The following is a 20,516-nucleotide window of genomic DNA, read 5'->3' on the forward strand; positions in this document are numbered from 1 at the left end:
GAAAAGATAGAAAGAGAGTAAGAGATATAGCAATTGCTGCGTTTGAAGAGAATGAAAGAAATAAGCTTGTTAAGACTGGAATACATTACTTGCTCTGAAGTGACATATCAATGCTGCTTCCTCTTAAGGCTCATTTATGCTAAACGCTAAATCCGCATACGGACGGCGCCGTCTGTCCGTCCTCTGCGTTTGTTTCTGCGTAATCCAGAACGCTCGCGGACGCCGAGCCGAACGGCAAACGGAGCAGAACCGCCGGCAGCCTCGGGGTGGCAGCGATGCACGGTACGCTCAAGTACGATTGGCGAACGGAACTTAGGAGGAAGACGAACATAGCATCGTGTAGCCCGGAATTCTCCGTCCACAAGGGTGTTTTATGACCGTCTCCTGCACTGCCTCTTTCCCAGAGCGTACGTTATCATCAGATCCATCATCATCTGGTCTGAAAGGGAACTCGGAACTTGGAAGGGAACGGCGAGCACTGGGCGTACCTGTTTACGTACATAGCGTTAGCACGAATACACTCTTAGAAGCTTCTCAAGCTGCCAACCTTCACTCTTTTGGTATAAAATGAATTCACCATCGTGCACTGGTGACGCTTCTGCCTCCCAGCGAGAAGGTCCCCGGTGCGATTGCAACAAGGGGGCCTTTCTCTGTGGAGTCACCACGTCCTCCTCGTGGGTTTCTTCTGGGTTCTCCACATTGCGTGAATGATCCAACCCCGGGATCCAACTCGGCTCCGGCCCGACCCCGGGATCGGCGGTTTGATAATGAACGAATGAGTAAACACCAGCGGTGGAGATGATTGACTTTCTACAAATATCGATGTTCCACTGAAAACTAATCTTCCCACCCAACTACCCGCTCTCCCCGTGGAGCTCCACTAATGAACGACACATTCTGGCTTTTCGGTTTCTAATGACTCAACACTTCACAACACGGCCTTTTGATTATCTAGCAATAATAAAGCACTGGATTTTGCATTTCACCTGCACTACCGTCAGCACTTTGGTTCCCTCCTGTAATTAGAATTAGAAATGAAAATGTTCTTCGGGACGATGTCACTGAGCTCGGTAGGAACCTCCCTGCGGAAAGGAACATTGTTTCTCCGTTCTTGGTGGCGAGTTCACCCGAGAGGAGCAGCAGAAATTAGGCAGCAAAATAAAATGAGGGGGATCACAGAGGTGGCATCGGGTCACTTCTGCAGAAGTCCAATTATATCTCTGTATAAATGGTCTCAACTCATGTAGAGCTTTCACACATTGCGGTTGACACTGGGTTTCACTCAAGGCGCTACTAAACCATCAGGATCAACACGGGGTTCAGTGTCTTGCCCAAGGGACTTCTGAAATCATGGGTTTTTCTGGTTTCCTCCAAAGGTCCAAGTCCAAAAATGAGCGAGTGAACGGGTGTACGCCTTCATTCTCTCTCTCTTTCTACCGCCCAACTGGTCGAGGCAGAAGGCCGTCCACATCCAGACGAGATCCGTCCCAGGTTTCCGCTCCCGAGTATCATTGGACAACTCGTAATAATCTATTCTTCATTAATACTGGCAGGGAAATTCGTTTGGTGCGATTAACCCAGAAAAAGCAGATGACAGGGTGCAAGAGAGGAGCTCTGGTATTGTATGAGGAAGTCTGGAGTGGCAGAGAAGTATGTTAGACTGGTGCGGGACATGTATGCTCGCAGTGAGACACTGGTACGGTGTGCTGTAGGGGTAACAGAGAAGTTCAAGGTGGAGGTGGGACTCCATCAGGGATCAGAAATGAGCCCCTTCTTGTTTGCAATGGTGATGGACAGGCTGACAGATGAGGAATCTCCATGGACCATGATGTTTGCAGATGACATTGTGATCTGTAGTGAGAGCAGGGAACAGGTAGAGGAAAATCTAGAGAGGTGGAGGTATGCTCTGGAAGGGAGAGGAATGAAAGTTAGTCGCAGCAAGACAGAATATATGCGTGTGAATGAGAAGAACTCGGAGGCTACAGGGAGAGGAGGTCAAGAAGCTGGAGGATTTCAGGTACTTGGAGTCAACAGTCCAGAGCAACGGAGAGTGTGGAAAAGAGGTGAAGAGTGATAGTGAGAGAGGATATGATACCTGATGACCACTGAAGGGAAAAGCCGAAAGAAGAAGAAGAAGAAGAAGGATGAACCGTGAGCAGTCGGCATGCTGGCGACCAGGGGAGATGTTAGGAGTTCAGTGTCTTGCTAAACAACACCTGGACACCCTAGGAGGAGCCAAAGGCGATCGCTCTACCTCCAGCGCCGAGCTGCCCCCGACCAAACAAACCGGTTTGTGATTCACCGCCGTAGAAATAAAAATCCGACTTGGCTATGTGATGAAGGCTCGGATGGTTCAAACGTTCATCTCCGAACCGAATGTTCACGGTACGATTCCCGAGCTTCCCCTCGCTTGCGGAAGTGTTGCCGAGCAACAGCGGGCGCAGCTCGGGGTCGGCTCCATCGAAGAGGTCGTGTTTCACCGATGTAGAACTGAATGTAACAATTAAAAGGTCTTTCTTCTTTGACTTGAAATTGAAGATAAGGACCTTTTCCACTCTTGAATACTTCTTAAAATCATGTCAATCAGAAAACCAGGACAAAGTAATGCATGAATCATGGATGAACGTCCCTATAGGGTGTGAAAACAAATCCACAACGATTCTCCACAGGAGGAACTCAAGCTGCCGCTCCGCAGCGGTTTGTTTACCGTCAGTCTGGAAGTTCCACGACAAACGCATTATCAGCCGGGAAGAAATTAAACAAATGCATAATAATAAAGTATTAGCATAAAAGCAAGTGCGTGTCTGTGCAGCCACGGTGTTTCCCACCCTCAAAAAAAGGAAGAAGATAGAAAACGAATGTCAAATCCATTCTGGATTCGGCTCCCGCTGGATTTGTTTGCATGGTAAACTCCGCAAGGCCGCAACCGTTACGTGCACCATTTAAGGCCGACACAAACATCCTAATTAGAAGGCATGTGATTTCACACAATTTGCATCACAGGTGGTGCTCAAAACACCGCAATCCAACGGCGACGATGCTTCCGACCGGAGACAATTGTTTACCGTCACGGCATAATCCCGCTTTTGGAAATGTGCGGCGTAAACAAATAAGTGGATTAAAAAAAAAATCAATGTGTCGACTTCATTCCGACCATACGCTTCTGCGGCAATTATGAGAGTTGTGCCGGAGCATGGGTGTAAGTGATGCGAGCCCAGGAGGCGCAAAGGGAACATCGAGGAGGCACTTAAAGCGCTCTTGAATGTAAATGGATTCATCCGTTAACTTAACAGCGGCGTCGACGTCTCGTAAACACGGGCTTTGCGTTCGACGCATCATGTGGTATCGCTTAACCCCGGGTGTCCGGCTGACAGGAGGGAAGAGAAGTTCCCTGCTTGACTCCCAGCTTCTACTTTCAAGTCTGCACCTACAGGAGGGTTTTTAGGAGATACTTCACTTTGAAACATGGATAATGGGCACGTAATGAGTCTCCTGGACCGCAGATTGGCGTCTGCTGCCTCTTCCGCCCTTGTTTGCTGTGAGCATACCCAATGGCTCAACGTCTCCGTGCCTTTGAGATGCCGAACTACAGATGACATGCTGTTTTCTCGTGGACTCCCGGAGGATGCAAAACACCTGGCTTCACGCGAGAGGCTTCACGCGGTATCTCTGCTCCCGACGTCAGCTTCGGTCGGCTCCTATGGACGGTCGAAGTGATTTGTGCACCGGATGAAATTAATCCAGTGTGAAATCACGAGTCCGGCACTGAACCTCAGGAAAGATCACAGAGGACACTCGTGATGCCGAGCGCCACGGCGATGTTCCATCAGCGCTTATATGCTTTGCAGGCAACAATGTGCACGCCAAACATGCCCTTTCATCCGTGCGGCGAGCCGACTCGGCTACACTTGTTGTGCACGCGTTACGTTCTCGCCCGTTACAAATCAAACACGCTGACATTTCAATTCTGATCGGCCTTTGGCCCCCGGGGAACCGCAACCCCGGGAGATTTATTAGCTAAAACAAAGGACAAGCTCTGCCTCCCACGGCTTCATTTTTTTTTTCCTGACAGCTGTGCTCCATCTCGATGCCTCCAGGAGCCATCGCAGTGCAGCATGCAGAGGACAAGGTCAAGACTCGCTTATGTTCTGCGGCTTCTGTTTTATTTTACCGAACTCCACCGCGCACCGACCCGTCGCCTCATTAGCGCCGGCTCCCTCTCTCGGGATGCGTTAAAAGTCGCCCCGAAGAGCTGAGATTTTAAAAAAAGGCGCAAGTACTGTACCTCATCGGAGGGGCCGAGGCGTTCGCCGTGGAGGCCAAAGACGGACCGGCTGAAGAGATCCTGCAACAAGAGACAACCAATCAGCTTCGGTGACCCAAAGACGGTACGGTACAACAAAAAAGACGACATTTTGCATCCGACTTGAATCCACAAATACCAACAATCTCCATATAACATTCAAATCGTATCGTGCTTCGTCGATGTTTTTGCTGTTCTCTTAAAAATCCCCCTTATAATATACAGCAGGATACGTATGGACACTTTAGTGGACACACTGGACGTGAAAGCTAAGTGGGAACTGGAATCTAATGCCGTGATTGCTGATGGAGAATGGGAGAGTTCTCGGTTGCCCTGGCAACAATGTTTAAGCAGCCCAACATGGAGGGAGTTCAGCTGGAAGTTAAGAATAAGGTATTTTAAAACTCCCTTGATAATAGCTTCTTATGATAATAACTGTTACATGGGTACAGCATCAACAAGCGATTTAAGGAAAAAACAGGTGTTTTCGCTTAGAGTTGACTGAGCTTGATGGTTTTTTTTTTGTTTGTTTGTTTGTTTTTGTGTTTTTTTTAATTTATTTTTTATTTTATTTTTTTTCGCTTGCTAGTGAGGAAATAAGTGACCTATAAAGAATATTGCATAATGTGTATCTTGTTATGAGGTTTTGTAAGAATGTGGGTGACTCTGTCAAGGAACCTGTTCTAATAAATGTTCAAAAAAAAAAAAAAACCTTTATTGTCTTGGCAGTGCAACGAGGCGATCGCAAAATCAATTTCCTTTTCCCGATCGCAGATAAAACATACCAATTAAAGCCCGAGATTAGATTGTGAAAGTTTCTCTCCGACCGCGAATCGTCAGAATGGCGGCGCTCCTACGCCTCGTGACTTTTGAATGTCCGTTCCTTTCGCTCCGATCGAAATACCGCGGGATTTACCGGGTTTATCTTTCATAAAGAGGACTTTGTTTGTGCAGCCGACGTCTGGGAAACGTAAGCTGCCGCGGAGATCGCGGTTCCGACTCGGCGCGGAGTTTCAGGAGGCGGCGAGGACAAGTTTTACAGGGTCGAACTGAAAGCTGCAAAAACGCCAGGATGATTTTATAAGGACTAATTCTTCGGTATCAATTATAGAATATTCTACAGCAGGCCGGCGTAGCGGTTAGCGCCTCCGCCAGGCACTTTTGGACCACCGGTGACAGGATCTAAAACGGTGTGGATGAGTCCCTCACGGTACCATTTGTCAATGTTATCCTTTAGAATGAGACTCCCTCTCAAGATCGTCAAGGGCCGGATTATTTCTGAAGGCCTTGAACACATCCAGCGCTGAAAGTGATTCTCCAGCTCAGAACGTTTGCCTTCAGCCGTCTTTTATTTGACGTCGGATGTTCCGGGCTCCGGTTGCTGAGGAAACCCGGTTGTGTACCTTCCATATTTATCAGTTCTCGTTCCGCCACTTCCAGCGATTCATTTTCACCGGTACTTGTCTCCTTCCCCCGCCTTAAAGTTCAGATTAATTTAACTCACTCGCCGTTCACGTTGCATCAGCGGCGTTTATTTTGGCTGTTGGCATTTCATCCCAGACATTCCTTACCCCCCCCTTGTCACGTCAATCGAGCACAAAGAGAGCCCGTCTTGCATTTTAAACTCCGAGCTCCCGCTGCTCAGGTTTAATGAATGGAAGGGTATGAATACAGACGTCGTTATATCGGTCCGCCGGCGATGGATGCCGCCGCTGCGCCCGACGCCCCTCCAGCCGTATTCCGTGTCGCGGTAAAAATTGTACATGTCCAGAAAACCGGATTGGAATCGACGCTATTCCGGGTGAAAGTCCCTTTAACCCACTTTGAGTGTTTTGTCAGCTCGCCGTCTCGAGGGAATATTCAATTAGCTCGAATTAATAACGCGGCGCCCGCGTCCGGGAAAATCCGATTCTTAGCCTCTTATTCAAGATGGCAGCGACCCTGTTTTTGTTTTCGGGACATCTGCTTTTTCTGATGTTTTTTGAAACGCTGTCAAAGCGGCAGCCGGACAAGCAGGCAGAGAAGCAGATGCGGAAGCAAATGATTTCTGTCAAAAATGTGTTAAAAACCATGGCGGAGTGGTTTGGCCCAGAAGAGGCGAGGAAATAGACAAAGGGAAGTCCCCTATCTTTTTGTTTCTTGGTATTTCCCAAGAGGACAGTTTTCAAACATCGCCTCTCAGCTTGTTTAAGGGCTCATTTAGCTTATATAACAGGTGCGTCTGTTTCGTTGTACTGCTGTTAAGCGATACGTCCACTGACAGAGTTCACTTCCAAGTTCTGAGCTCTGTTTTGGACAATAACATGACGCCGCTGGAGGAGCGGCTAATAATTACGCGGCGGCACGCGGACGGACAATCGGTATCCCCGGCCATGCTGATGCCATATCGTCTTCTTCTTCTCTGCTCCTGTTGCCGGTTGCACTCTGTTTGCGGCGTTCGGCTGAAAACATGTAGAATTCTGCCAGAAAGCAAAGATCGGTGATTTGTGCCCAATTATGTGGGCGGTCCAACCTTAGCGACGTTAGCTCGGACCAGAACCGCCTGCTCTTCTGCACCATGTATCGGTCCGCCTCTCCTTCCTTTTCTTTCAAGCCGCTGACATCTTCGCTAAGCCTCTCTGTCCGATCGTTTTCCGCGCATTCGTCTCCTCGTCTTCCCTCTCTATCTGTCCGCAAACAGCCGCGGTCGATAACTCCCGATCCCGCTCATATGGGACGGTCCAATCCCTTCAGACGCCTCCGAATTTAATCCCCGTCGTTTTGATGTACGTTACAAAAGCAGAGAGCCGACGCCGGCCACTTCACGCGGGATCAACGAGAGGTCCATTTTCAGACCGGCGATCTCCGCCACCTCTTCCTCCTCTCAGCCCCTCAACGTCCACAGAAATGTCCACTAAATGTCTGTTTACCATTCATCGTCTGCCGTCTCCCGGCCGAGCCCTTTGTTAGCGTAGGCTAGAGCGGCGCCCTGAGTCGGTGGCGGTTCCTATAATCCACTTTGGATGTGGAGGATTTGCACGCTGTCCCCGTGCTATCGGTAACCGGAGTGCGGCCTCGCCGAAGCCTGAGAGGCGACCGATTGCCCAGCTCCGGAACGACGGGTCACGGCTGGGTGAAACCTCAGATAAATCGCACCAACGTGAGCGGGAGCTGTTTTTTCAGCTGATAATCTATTTCCAGGCGTAGAGGAAGGCTCTGGAAGACAATGCACAAAAACAGTCATCGCATTGTCATTTGACGTTGGGTTCAATGTCAGCAAAGCACAAGGTAACTCTGGGAGCATACAACGTCTGCCCCCTCGTCCATGCCATGTAGAGGCATACAACTATTCACCTTCTCATTCAAACGCCTGGACAACTTGAAACCTGCATGTTTTTGGACTTTGGGAGGAACCCGGAGAACCCCGAGGAACCCCACGCAGACATGGAGACTCCACCCCGAAAGTCACCATGTGGGAATCCAAGCAGGTCTTCTTGCTGTGAGGCTGCAGTCCCAACCACCCGGCCGCTGTGCCGCCCAAGAATAATTCCCATCACGGTCCAATGTCTGGCTGGTCATCGCTGTTTCGGGGTAGCAGGAAGTGACTCCTGAGGGGCCGCACTCACTTTAGCTCAGCTCTGCTAACTGTGCTACTTTCCTGCTCCACTTCCTGCTCCAGTTCTTGTCCCCTAGAAGTTTCCCTGCACTGGCACACTTAACTTCTTTAACTGGTCCCTTTTTTCAAAAGTCCAGGCTGCAAAAAGAAATTTCTTTTTTTTTTTTTTCTGCTTGCATATGTGTCAGTCTAAATCAGGTTTTAAAATGTCGCGGAAACAGAGACACAGATCGGACGTTCCATGCGTGAGGCGAAAACGACGAAAAACAGCAAGAGAGGAAATACAAACGAACCAACGAGAAGGTCGGATTCACATCGAGACAAAAAAACTTCACCCTCTCATTCACACATCTGTGGGAGGAACCTGAAGAGCCACGGGAACAACATGGAGACTCCACACGGAAGCGCTAACGTCCACGAACAGGCGGAAACGTGACGTCTTCTACCGAGCGGGTTTTGAGATCGCTTCGCAACAATCACCTCGATTTCCTTCCGTTCTGAAATAATATAAATAATATCCACTCACAGCGTCAGCGCGCTTATAACAATAGCACTTGCACTTCGTCCAGAAAAGAACTTTTAGATTCACCGTTGGACGTCCGTTGGAGGAGATTAACGGCTAACGGCTAATGTCGGCTAACGCTCGCCGCCATTTGTGCCGCCCCGGGCTTCAGCTGCGTTTAAAAAGGCATTTCTTTCTCGTTTCGGACGAAAGCACTCGTCAGCGCCGATATATCCGTGCGGCCCGTTGGTGACCGTGGAAGCGGCGTGGAAGCAATTTGGTCTTTACGACCGTCTGCTGCCGATTAGCCGACCGCTGCCGCGTTCGTTTCAAGTTTTATCACCCCGTCGCTCAACGGGTATTAACTTTAAAATTGTAATTAATGCAAACATCTCACACAACGTTAACTCACAAGAACAGCGAATGAATCGCCGCAGCCATCGACAACATCGCGGCGGGTACAGTGCGCCCCCTTAACCCCCCCAGAACCCCCTCGCTATGGTAACGACCCGTAATGACCACCATTGTGGGAACAGCTGTAGTCGTAGCAACAGTTGGTGAGTGCAGCCCTTTCAAAGTGAAACAAAAGGACGGGGAGCGGCGAGGAGGAAGAGGAGGGCGGAGAAGAAGCGCCCTGTCGTCGGCAGTCGGACGAGACACGCTTCTCAATCCGATCCGTCCGTCCATCAGGACGTCCAGCCTGCTCTCCAACGCATCACCAGCTCAGGAACATCTTGTTCTGTTTTTGCGCGATTCCGTTTATTTACCCGTCCGCGGTTCCGTCGCTCACGCCGTCGTTCACCTTCCCGTGTATTCCAGATCATCCGTCTCCAGCCGGAAGGCCCGACGACCCCCCGACGACCCCCCGGCGACCCCCCGGCGACCCCCCGACGACCCCCCGACGACCCCCCGACGACGCCCGGACGCTCCGTGTGTCCTCCTGGCTGAGAGCCGCCAGATCCTGAAATATTCATGTCCTACCGGTGAAAGCCGCCGCCAGGACATTCTGCGGTTTTTGGGGAAAATATCGAAGTGCGTCCGCCGACGGCCTCGGCGTGGAACGACAGCGATTCGGCTTCCTGACGTTTATATTTAATGGATCAAATGTCGCAGTGACAGAGAGCAACGTGCATGGCTGATGAAGTGCTGTGAGAGAATAAACAAATAAATAGATAATAGAAAAAATGTAAAAAAAAATGAAAAAATTAAAATGAATAGATAATAATAATATATTATAAATAAATGACTAAACAAATAAATAGAAAAAAATGATATAGTAAATGAAAATACATACAGACTTAAATGAATGGAAGAATAGATAAAATAATAATTGATTAAATAAAAAATATTGATTGAGTGGGTAAATAGATAAATGAATTAAACAGAAAAGTAGATGAAAAAAAACAAACTAATAAATAAATGAATAAGTAAATAAATAAAAATAATGGCTCTATATATAAATGAATAGATGATTAGAACAATGAAAATGACTAAATAAAATAATATAAAAAGTTATGAGTAAATGAGTGAGTAAATAAATGAATGACTAAACCAAAAGAAAAACAGGTGAAAAAAAATGAAAAAGGAAACAAATAAAAAGTAATGGATCTATACATAAATAAATAGCAGTATAAATACAATAAAAATAACTAAATAAAATAATATAAACAATTATGAGTAAATGAGTTGGTAAATAAATAAATTGTTGAACCAAAAGAAAAACAGATGAAAAAAAAAATGAAAAAGGAAACAACTAAAGTAATGGATACATACATAAATAAATAGCTGTCTAAATACAATAAAAATAACAAAATAAAATGATATATAAAATTGTGAGTAAATCAGTAGATAAATACATAAATAAAGAGATGATCAAACCCAACAGAAAAACAGGTGACAAAAAATAAAACACTAACAAACAAATGAATAAGTAAATAAACAAAAATGATGGATAAATAAATGAATGAATAGATGAATAAACACAATAAAATAAATAAATCAATAATTACATAAAATAATGAGTAAACAAGGATGTACGATTAAACCAAAAGAAAAACTGATGAGGAAAAAAATAAATAAACAAATGAATGAATAAATAAATAACCAATCCCGGCTGTTAAATGCTTTTTTTCCTCAAACACGGGATCATTTGCAAACAGGTAATCACAATTCAACCGCCCCGAACGCCGGCGCCAGCTGTTTGTTCTTGCGCCCTTCCCCCCCTCCGTCTTCTTGTTTTCCTCTCGTCTTGCCCCCCTTTCCCTTCCCTTATCTCCATCCACGTCGCCGACCCAAACATCTAAACCCTCCCCCCCTTTTATTCCTCATTTTCCGCATCCTCTTGTTTTCTTCAAGAGGAGGGTTTTTGAACGTCTTACTGCCAGACGCCTTCCTCTTCCTTCCCTGGGTCACCTCTCCCTTGTCGTGAAGGTGACCTTGTGGCAAAGATACCTTTAAGAGTCTCCATGGAGACGGCATCCGGCTTGAAGATGTGTGTGTGTGAAGCGAGGGGGAGGGGGGGTGAAAAAAAAAAAAAAAAACGACAAGAATGAGAATGAAGCGGCGTGAAGGAAACTTCCGGCGCCGACCCTCGTCCGGCCGTCGCCTTCTACAACAAGCAAATAAAAAGACGGGCCGACCAAATCCCCTTATTTGACGAGCTTCCACCCGGAAAAAATTCAATTTAATGACATACAAAGCGCTGTGTGTTTGTAGCGTTCTTAGCCACCACGGTATAATCCGCCTAATTTACTCAGAGGGAACGCGGTTCGTAATCTACAGGAAAAGGGAATTGCGGGAAGATCTCGCGCCGGCGCTCGTCAACAATGCGTTTCGGCCATCGGAGCAAAAAGACGTCCTTCGGCGGTGCGTTCGAGCGTCTGAGTTTGCAACTAAACAAAACGACGGCGATCTTTTAGCGGTGGCTTCCCTGCCGTGCGATTAACTGGGACGATTCGGCACATTTGGGAGGAATAATTGGGCGGTTCTGTTGACGGTCGAGCCTGAAAAAGCCGTGATTGCACTCTGTTTTCCTTGTGTCTGATTGACTATCGGGCGACGATTAGCCGTTTTCGCGCTTTTTGTAGCGGTGCATTCAGACAGCAGAGGAACCAGGGATTGTGGAGCTCAGCGCTGAGAACTATTTCAGCTCCTACTCAGAGGAACGGTTCTTTTACAAACTCGTGATGTAGGTGCTTGGTGTTTGGTCGATCTGAAAGGTATGCTCATTAGCAGATACTTCTTGTGGAAGGCTATCTTAAAAGCTATCCTGGTCACTGGTCAGATGTTTGCTTTGGACAAAATGAACAGAGGCGCTGAGAAATGGAGCGACGAAGAGCTCCGAGCTCTTCTGGCCTGCGACGCCTCAGAGGGGTTCGCAGAGGAACATCTACATGTTGGTCCAAAATAAGTCCGGAGTTAGCCCACGGCTAACGGGCTTCTTGACGAAGCGGGCGCTGCGGCAGCTTCCACCTCCATGTTGTCCTTCGGTGCTGCACCGGGCGGGACAGGTTTTGAAAGCGACGGTGCTGAACCACGCGAACGCACCGGAGGCGCCATTGGCGTCCCTCGGTTTTGGAGTTCGGCCCCGTTTTCAGCAGAGGCCGAAGGGACGCGAGCGATGAGCAGCCGCTCGGGGCGACGTTGCTGCGCCTCACGGAACAGCAAGGAATGCTAACATGGAAAAGCTTCAATCTGGAGATCTCAGGAGAAACGCGCATTTTGAATTATTTTCACTCGAGGTGCATGAATGCAACGCCGCCGTCGTGAAAGTGTGCCGACAAGCGCCGCCCCACTCGCGCTGATCAGCTGAGGAAAGTTCACGGCAAGATATTAGGAGATGGTCGGGGCTCTTCATGTTGCAAAGGCTTGTCAGTCAACTTAGTAATTCTGAAGCTTACGACACACTCACACACACACACACACACACACGGACATCTCGGACAAAAAGTAGCATCTTGCATTTTTAAGAAAAACCCAACAAACAGCGCATCCGTGTGCGAACAGGAGGTCAATCCAAGAACAAATTCAATCATAAATTTCCCCCCCAAAAAGTCCAGATCTGTAAAATCCATCCTACGAGTGTCATTTTAAAAAAAGACAAGAATAATGATCTCATTATGACCTTACTCACATCCCCATTATTCCAGCGGAGGAGGGCCGGCCTGGTAAATGAACGCTGTCAGGATCCATCAGAGTCTAGACGTGAGGTATCTTCCCGCTCTGAGGCCACCGAGTTTACACTGTCCATGGTCTAATGACTGTACGGGGGAGGAAACTCCTCGACCCGCTCCTGTCCGTCAACGCAAGGCCCTCCAACTCACGCTGACTTTCTCACGAGGAGATAACGTGGACATATCGGATGATAAGAACGGGATTTTTCCAATAGTGAGGTTTGCAACCGTGAACGGAGACCATGTTTTCATCGCTGACAAAGAGTTTCGGGTACTTGTATGCTCGCTTTGCCGCGGCAGACCTGCCAGCTTCATCTCAACGGCTCTTGTGATTTATCGTTCTTTAGCTGTTTTTTCACATATAATGAGATGACGTGATCATGTCATGACATGAAATAGTGACAGAAATATCAGGGGTGAGAAAAAGAAAATGACAATTTTATATTTTAATGCTATCATGAGGTATTTTTCCTCCTTTCGGTCTGCACCCGTAGGGGTTGCCGTTGTCCCGTTTGAAGAGCAATTTGAGGGCGTCAAAAACCTCCTTCCAAAATAAACTTAGTTTGGGACAAAGTCAAAATATATGTGTGCGGTCGGCGAGATCTTTACCCTCCAGCAAGAAGTACGAGTCTGCCCCCGTGATCCTATCTGGATAGGAGACGGCCGGGATGCAATGAGATGACCTGGACTCACGGATGTTTAGAACTCGACCTCCACATTCGGAGGGTTTGATTGAGCTCTTTAGCATTTAGAGGCTTCTACGTTGAAGGTCCCAAAAAAAACTCCTCCAAAGCTCATTTTGGTACCTTCCAAATATTGTCGCTAAAGGAGATACAAAGAGATGTCCGTGACTCGGCTCGTGAAGCGAGGGGAAGGGCGAACTCTGTGTTTTTGGGGGTTTTCTTTGGCGGCGCCGCGTCCGGCGCTGTCATTTGCCATCGCAGCCTCTCCCCTCCGCTCTGACCCTCAGCCGTCTGCGATCTCCCGGAATAGAACCGAGGTGTTTCTATTCGCCGGCCCCTCGTCTCGAATCGGACCCGACAGGAGGGCCGTCGTCTTTTCCCGTCTCTAATTCTTCTTTTGCTTAAATCAGAACGGGTTCTTCATCTCGAGCCATCGGTTGTTGGACCTCGTGAGAAAAATAAATAAACGCTTGTGACTTGCGCCGTTTCGGGTGGCGGGGTGTCCTCCCCGTCCTCCGTCTGCAGATAACTCTGGAGAATAACTCAGCGCAGCATATTTGGAACACGCCGTCCGATAGCATAGGATGTACCATTCGGGGGCTTTTCGAGAGGCACTGGGTCACTATAATAATACCACAACGTCGAGATACGCGAATGGTAAAGACACAGATTGGACGTGGAATCCAGTCGCACCCCTGTCGACCAAGAGAAACAGCTCCGGGCAAATCACCAAAATGTCTTTCCAAGTTTGTGGACCGAAAGACTTCTCGAAGCGGGGCGTCAGTTCGACGTGGAGGTGAAATGCAAAGATGGGATGACAACAGTGCCCGAGTTTCGGCGACAGGAGCGGGGGCGAGCACTTTGCTCGACATCCCAAAGTCTCAAAGGGCTACTTTGAGACGAGCACAGAATTAAGACAAAGGAGGGACCAGAGTTGTATGCTTTGTCACTGCCACGTCACATTCCACTATTGTTGCTTGCGTTAAAGCTGAGGTTTGAGGACTGAAGAACCTCACATGTGAGACTGAACAAATACCAGCGGCTGCTTTGGATAGGCCTCAGATCCAGGCGCCTCTGGCATCTGAAGACCCGATCCTAATCGGGCCCACATCATGAGGACTCGGGTATAAATGAGCCCCTTTCCAATGTTCGTCAAAACTCGAAGAAACTTTACGGCGAAAATTTGATTCCAGGAAGTAGCCTCGTACAGGGAAACTTTTAGCTTAGCATTCATTAGCATTAGGGACTCGGTGACATGTACCTTAACCTCCGCACTCAAAAACAAACCACAGAAGAAGAAAAGGACGTCGAGGACAACATGGAGGTGGAATAGCAACCATGGACTACCAGATGGTTGAAGTGTTTTATCTTCTCCCTGCACCGCTCTACCATTTGAAGGGCCCCGTTAGGAGGTTCTCGCAGCTGAGATCCACATCCCCTGGTTCCCCAGCAAGTTCCAGGAACTGCGAAGAGTTCCCACAGCGAGACTCCGGCTTCAGTCCTAAAGTCCACTGATAGAAAGCGGTGGTTTTTCAGGTGGGAGAATCCACGCACAGCATCGGGGATCAAAGAGGTCCATCCCTGCGAGCTCCTCTTCATCTTCTGCTGCCCAATTACTCTCAGACCTTAAACTGCTATCTCTCACGCTGAGCCCACGTCTGATGTTGCCGCCGTGATACGGCATAATAAAGCGCTCCCGGCAAGAACGTCTAAATGCTGCCGAAGACATTAATCAATACGCGTGATCTATAAAGCACTAATTGAAAGATGGGAATGTGTCAGAGGCCGATGGGGGCGGGGTTTGTTTTTCCTCATTCACACGTGTTGGAAGCCCAGGATGTGTCAGGGCTTCACATCCAAACATCTCTTCAGACGGAGCGGCACCGGAGCTTTGACTGAAGTCAGCTTTTATCTGGTGACGCGCGGCAAAAACCCCCTCCAACCCCCGAAGGATTAACTGCCAGCAAATCTGCCCTCGCACGTATAAAAAAAAAAATAAAAAAAAAAGAAATAAAAAGTGAGACAAGCTCTTGCAGAGATACCAGTGGTGCACAAACATCAACAATAATAGCAACAGGCGCTGTCAGGACTCCATCACCGGCAACTATCCGCAGCCTAACTGCTTGGGCGAGCTCACCCTCGGGTTCAAATGTCAGCCTGTCACAGCAATTTTGCTAATCCTGTTGCAGATGTCCCGCCGGGAAGTAAAGAGCTTCTTCTGCTGCCGCGCGCTTTAAAAAAAAAATAAAGTCTGTTATTTCCCGTTTTTTTTTCACGCAAACGAGGCATTCTGGCCTCCGCTTTTTCCTTTTTTTTTTTTATTTTATTTTTTTTTTTTAGGGGGATGAATTAAATAAAAGGGAAAAGAATCAGGGAAACTCAACGTCGTCGCTCGGCTTCATTTTGCACAAATGTCTCCAGGTATGGCGTGCTGTGATGGCTCTGTTCGTGCAAACTAGTGCGTGAAATTCTGCAGCCAAAAATAAAAAATAATAAAAGAAAAAAAAAAAAAAAAGCCGGGTGTCATGACTCACATCAGTATTAACGCTGCACAGATTTTCACAAGCAACTTTTTTTTTGCCGCCGTAATCTCCTCCTCCTCCGTTTTCAGATACGAGATGAACGATAGCGACGGATGAGTCAGGGGCGAAAGTAGGAATCCGTCCGTCGATATTTCGTTTTTTTCTCGTCGAATCCGCAAATCCGATAGCTCCCGTGTGTCGTCGGAGGGGAAGAGGACGACCAGACGGTGGGTGGCAAAAAAGGAGCTAAAGAGACATAAGCTAGCTTTCGAGCTAATCCTAGCATCAGCCCCCTCTCCGCTTAGCATGAATTCGAATACAAATCTGCACGGGCGGCTTCCTTATCGACCAGGTAGGAGGAGATTCTCAAGATTCGCAAATCTCAAGTCAGATGGTGACCAAGCAAGCGACCATTTCCTGTCTTCCCGGACACGATTATTGTATCTTCCCGTGTTCTGCTGCCTAACAGAACCTGCCTTTAGCTCGGGGCGGCAGATTAGCTACAGATTAGCCTCACTCGTCACTTCTGCCTTCAACTCAAATTCGAGGCGACGCCGACCGCCATCCCGTCCCGCCGTCCTCCTCCGGCCGGCCGTCAGTTTGTTTGTGCTCTTCATTCTCAACTAGGCCTCTTCTTCTTCTTCTTCTTCTTCTTCTCCCCTCCAAAAAAGCTCCCACTGACAGCAGCCCTCGCAATTAGGTCAGCCGTTGGCCTAGTTCCGGAGAGCGGAGAACTCGGGACCTAGATTTGCTTTGTCACTTGAGAGCATCGAAGACCACGCGCACCGGCAGCATGTCGGAAACCGTTCCGACGTGAACGCGTCAATTAGGAACGGAGGTTACGGGGCGGATTTCCCGAGGTGGACTGAGGTTTGGCATCGGACCGTCGCGTCCTCACGTGGACGACCGCTTGCCGCGGCGCCGTTTGCAAAGTTCAGCCTTCTGGTGGCTCTGGAGCTCTTCCAATACATGTAGTTACACCCAAGATCATCAATAATCAAGTGGATGGATTGGAGCCAACAGGGGCCAGACCAGGGGTGGTAGATGGTCTGGAGACGGTGACAATGATGAGAAGACAGGAGGCAGGGATGAAGATGGGGAGGTTCTCTTTGGGACGGACCAGGATGGAGAAGTGAGTCCATCAGAGGGACGGCACATGGTAGATGTTCTGGAGAGAAGGTCAGAGATGGTTGGGTCATGGACTGAGGAGGGAGAGTGGATATATTGGTAGACGGACGCTGGAATTGGAGGTCTAGAGGAAGACCAGGGAGAAGATGGATGGACGTCGTGAGAGAAGATATGAAGGTAGTTGGTGTGAGAGAGGAGGATCCAGAGAACAGGGTTAGATGGAGAAGGTGGATTGGCTGTGGAGACCCTGAAGGGAAAAGCCCAAAGGGAGAGAAGATGGATTGAAACCATCTTCTGAACAGCATATCTGTTCATATCTGAACTAAATGATAAGATCTTATGTTCCCGGCAGAGAGCTGCGTTCCTCTAATACAAACCTACAAGCAGTACCTTCTGCTCGCTCTAAGCGATCTCAGGCAAAACTGTTCTCAGTTCTACTACCTCAGTGGTGGAACAAACTTCCGGAAGCAACAAGACTAGCATCGTCTCTCTCAACCTTCAAGAAACAGGTAAAAACTTTTCTCTTTCAGGACTTTTTACTGCGCTGATGCTCCAGATCAGGTTAGGCAACAAGTTAGGCTATGCAGTGTGTGTGTGTGTGTGTGTGTGTTTATGTACGTCTTTGTCCAAAAAAAAAAAAAAAAGAACACTAACCCCAGCTTACTGTTCTGTATATTTCCTGTGCATCTTATATTTGCAAGTGTTATTTGCAGTGCTTATGTCCTCTATTGTAAGTCGGATAAAAGCGTCTCCCAAATGTAATGTAATGAAACCAACAAACCCATTCATTCACTATCAGCACCATCTATCCTGAGTCTGGATCAACGGACATACAAACCCTCACTTTAGCTTCTCCCACAACTTCCTGGATGTTTTTGGGCTTTGGGAGGAACGCGGAGAACCCTGAGGAACCCCACGCAGACACGAGGAGAACCTGGAGGCTCCACACCTGTGGGAATCCAACAGGAGACCTTCTTTCTGCGAGGCGGCGCCACCGACCAATCATGCGTCGGTCTTGTTCTGTTGAGTATTCCGACACACTGTGTTGGACGCCCGCCGCTCTCTTCGGCTCAAAAGAAAAAAGGTTGGTATGTTTCAACTCTTTCAACATTTAACACCCTTGACAGCCTCCTAATCTGCGGGAACACCTCCGCTGAGGATCTGAAGGCGTTTGTCCACCAAGGAGGCAAACATTCGCGACGACCTTTCGCCGATATGACATCATCCCGTTTTGTTATCCTCGTGAAAAATGGTCTCCTTTTGAGTCTTCGACCGACTCGGCGGCCGCCGAGCCTCCCGCAGCCCTCGCTGCCCTATTTTAAATGACTGACGTGTTTTCCCAGGATGCGGGGGGTGATTCAACATAAGCGCATAGGCATTTATGAAGATTAAAAACTCCCAGCCCGCAGCGTTTGTCTGTTTTCCTTCAATATACAAACAAGCGCTCACATTCATGAGTTCATTTTAATCTTCTCTTTAATGACATTAACTGGTGTGGTGGAATCCGTCCGGGCCGGTTGGATGCAGATGGTACGTCTGCAAAGCCACGCACGTAACACACTCCATTTAGGTCGTGGCTACTAATTTAATCTTGATTAATGATAAAGACCTCAAGAAAGGGTCTCGGGGCATTAGCATGATGGACGAGGCAGACGAGAGGGCGCTGGTTGAAGGGCAATTTAAGAAATTTCCCGATGGAAATATAAATAGACTTTGCTTTTGCACACCCATAACTACACAATAAGGTAGATAAGCACAACAATAACCATATCAATGAATATGAGTGTAAATATGAAATAGAAGAGACATGCCACAACAACAACAGCAAGGGTAACAGAATGAAAAAGGAAAAACCAAAACAACCACAAGGAAAAAAAAAATGGATAAGCAGGGTGAGAATGGAGTGACAACTACAAGAATTAAAAAAAAAGATAGATAACGGAATTAGGACATGACGTGTGAATGAGTGAAGTAGTGGATGTGGGTGGGAAGAAGTTAGCGCATCACTTCAACCCTCCATTAGCACCTCCCAGCAGACTATGCTGGAGCTAGCATAGCGGGTTGATAATGTTAGCTCGCGTCCAGGTAGGCAGTACTAGTTTTGTACTAGGTTGTTAATAGCGTTGTACAAATACGTTGGTCGGTAATGTTAGCTTTGTACAAGTTCGCAGGTGGGTAATGTTAGCTCTGCGCTCAGGTCCGTAATGTTAGTTTCGCACGAGCATGCATGTCGCTAACAGCTTTCTATGGGTGTGGACTTCGGCAATGTTAGCTTTGCGGTAGGACGCAGGTCGGTAACGTTAGGTTTGTATGAGCATGTGGGTCAGTAATAGCTTTGTAAAGGGTTGAAGTTTGGTAATGTTAGCTTTATACATGCGTGTAGGTTAGCAATGTTAGCTTTGTATGTTTTGCAGGTCGGTAACGTTAGTTTTGTATTAGCATGCACGTTGGTAATAGCTTTGTATAAGAAGGAAGGTGAGTAATGTTAGCTTTGTACTCACATGCAGGTCAGTAATGTTAGCTTTGTGCGAACGTGCAGGTCAGCAACGTTAGATTTGCACAGTAGTGTTAGATTTGTACTAGCATGCAAGTCGCTTTTTTCACAAGTGCTATGTCCACTAACGTTAGGTTTGTGCGAGCACACAGGTCGTGATATTAGATTTGTTCGAGCATTCAAGTATGTAATGTTAGCTTTGTACAAGCGCGTGGGTCAGTGATGTTAGTTTAGAATGAGTACACATGTTGGTAATGACTTTGTATGAGGATAAAGATCAGTAATGTTAGCTTTGTGCTAGCGTGCAGGTCAGTAACGTTAGACTTGTGCAAGCGTGCAGATCAGTGATAGCTTTTCTAAAGTGTGCAGTTCGGTAATGTTAGCTTTGTATGGGCATGCAAGTGGGTAATGTTAGCTTTGTATAAGTGCGCGGGTTGGTAATGGTAGACTTGTATGAGCATGCGTGTTGGGTAATAGCTTAGTACGAGGATAAATGTTGGTAATGTCAGCTTTATACTAGCGTGCAGGTCAGCAATATTAGCTTTGTACTTGCGTGCAAGTTGGCAATAGCTTTTTCTAAGTGTGCACTTCAGTAATGTTAGCTTTGTATGAGCGAACAGGAGATGTTAGCAAGGTAACAGCGTTGCTAACACGAGTAGCAAGAGTGCCACCGGTCAACACTCCGGGACTCCAATCCAGAAACAAAAAGTCGACGTCAGATAAATGGAGCAGTCCAGCGGCGAGATGGTTCTCTGTGGACTGTCAGCTCCCTCCTCTCACGGTAGACTGATTCAGCTGATGACAATCATGAACCGCCGCCAGAAAGACAGCGTTAAACCAAATCCGGCAGCTGAATCACGGTAGTGGAAGGTAAAACACAGGTCATGCTGAAGAGGAAAACGAACCATTCTTAAGTTCAGGTATCGACTAATGAAGTAAAATTTCGACCGACTGTTTCCAAAACCTTTAATTGGCTGGATTAACTTTCCAATCGACAGCAGCCCCGTCATCCACGCGGCTGTTTCCGCTTCGGCTGGTATTTACGTGAAGGCGTCACAGAAAGTGGGTCAGCAAACATCGGTTATGTATTCTTATCACGCCACCAGGAGGGACTATC

General features: G+C 47.7%; 1 protein-coding gene across 7 annotated transcripts in view; it reads right to left on the minus strand.

The window, feature by feature from the left end:
* The window catches only part of dlgap4b (discs, large (Drosophila) homolog-associated protein 4b), a 111,682-nt gene that overhangs the window by 70,983 nt on the left and 20,183 nt on the right, over window positions 1-20,516 (minus strand). For 5 of the 7 annotated variants that reach the window (XM_086168256.1, XM_086168252.1, XM_086168260.1 and 2 more), the window contains exon 2: window positions 4,286-4,345. The exons of the other annotated variants lie outside the window; for them this stretch is intronic. The gene's annotated coding sequence lies outside the window, so the exon portion shown is untranslated. The remainder of the gene's footprint in view (window positions 1-4,285; window positions 4,346-20,516) is intronic. 7 annotated transcript variants of the gene reach the window in all.

This window comes from Fistularia commersonii, chromosome 21 (genome assembly GCF_037954325.1).
Source record: "Fistularia commersonii isolate RoL2024-O1a breed Wild chromosome 21, RoL_Fcom_v1.0, whole genome shotgun sequence".
Classification (NCBI taxonomy): Eukaryota; Metazoa; Chordata; class Actinopteri; order Syngnathiformes; family Fistulariidae; genus Fistularia; species Fistularia commersonii.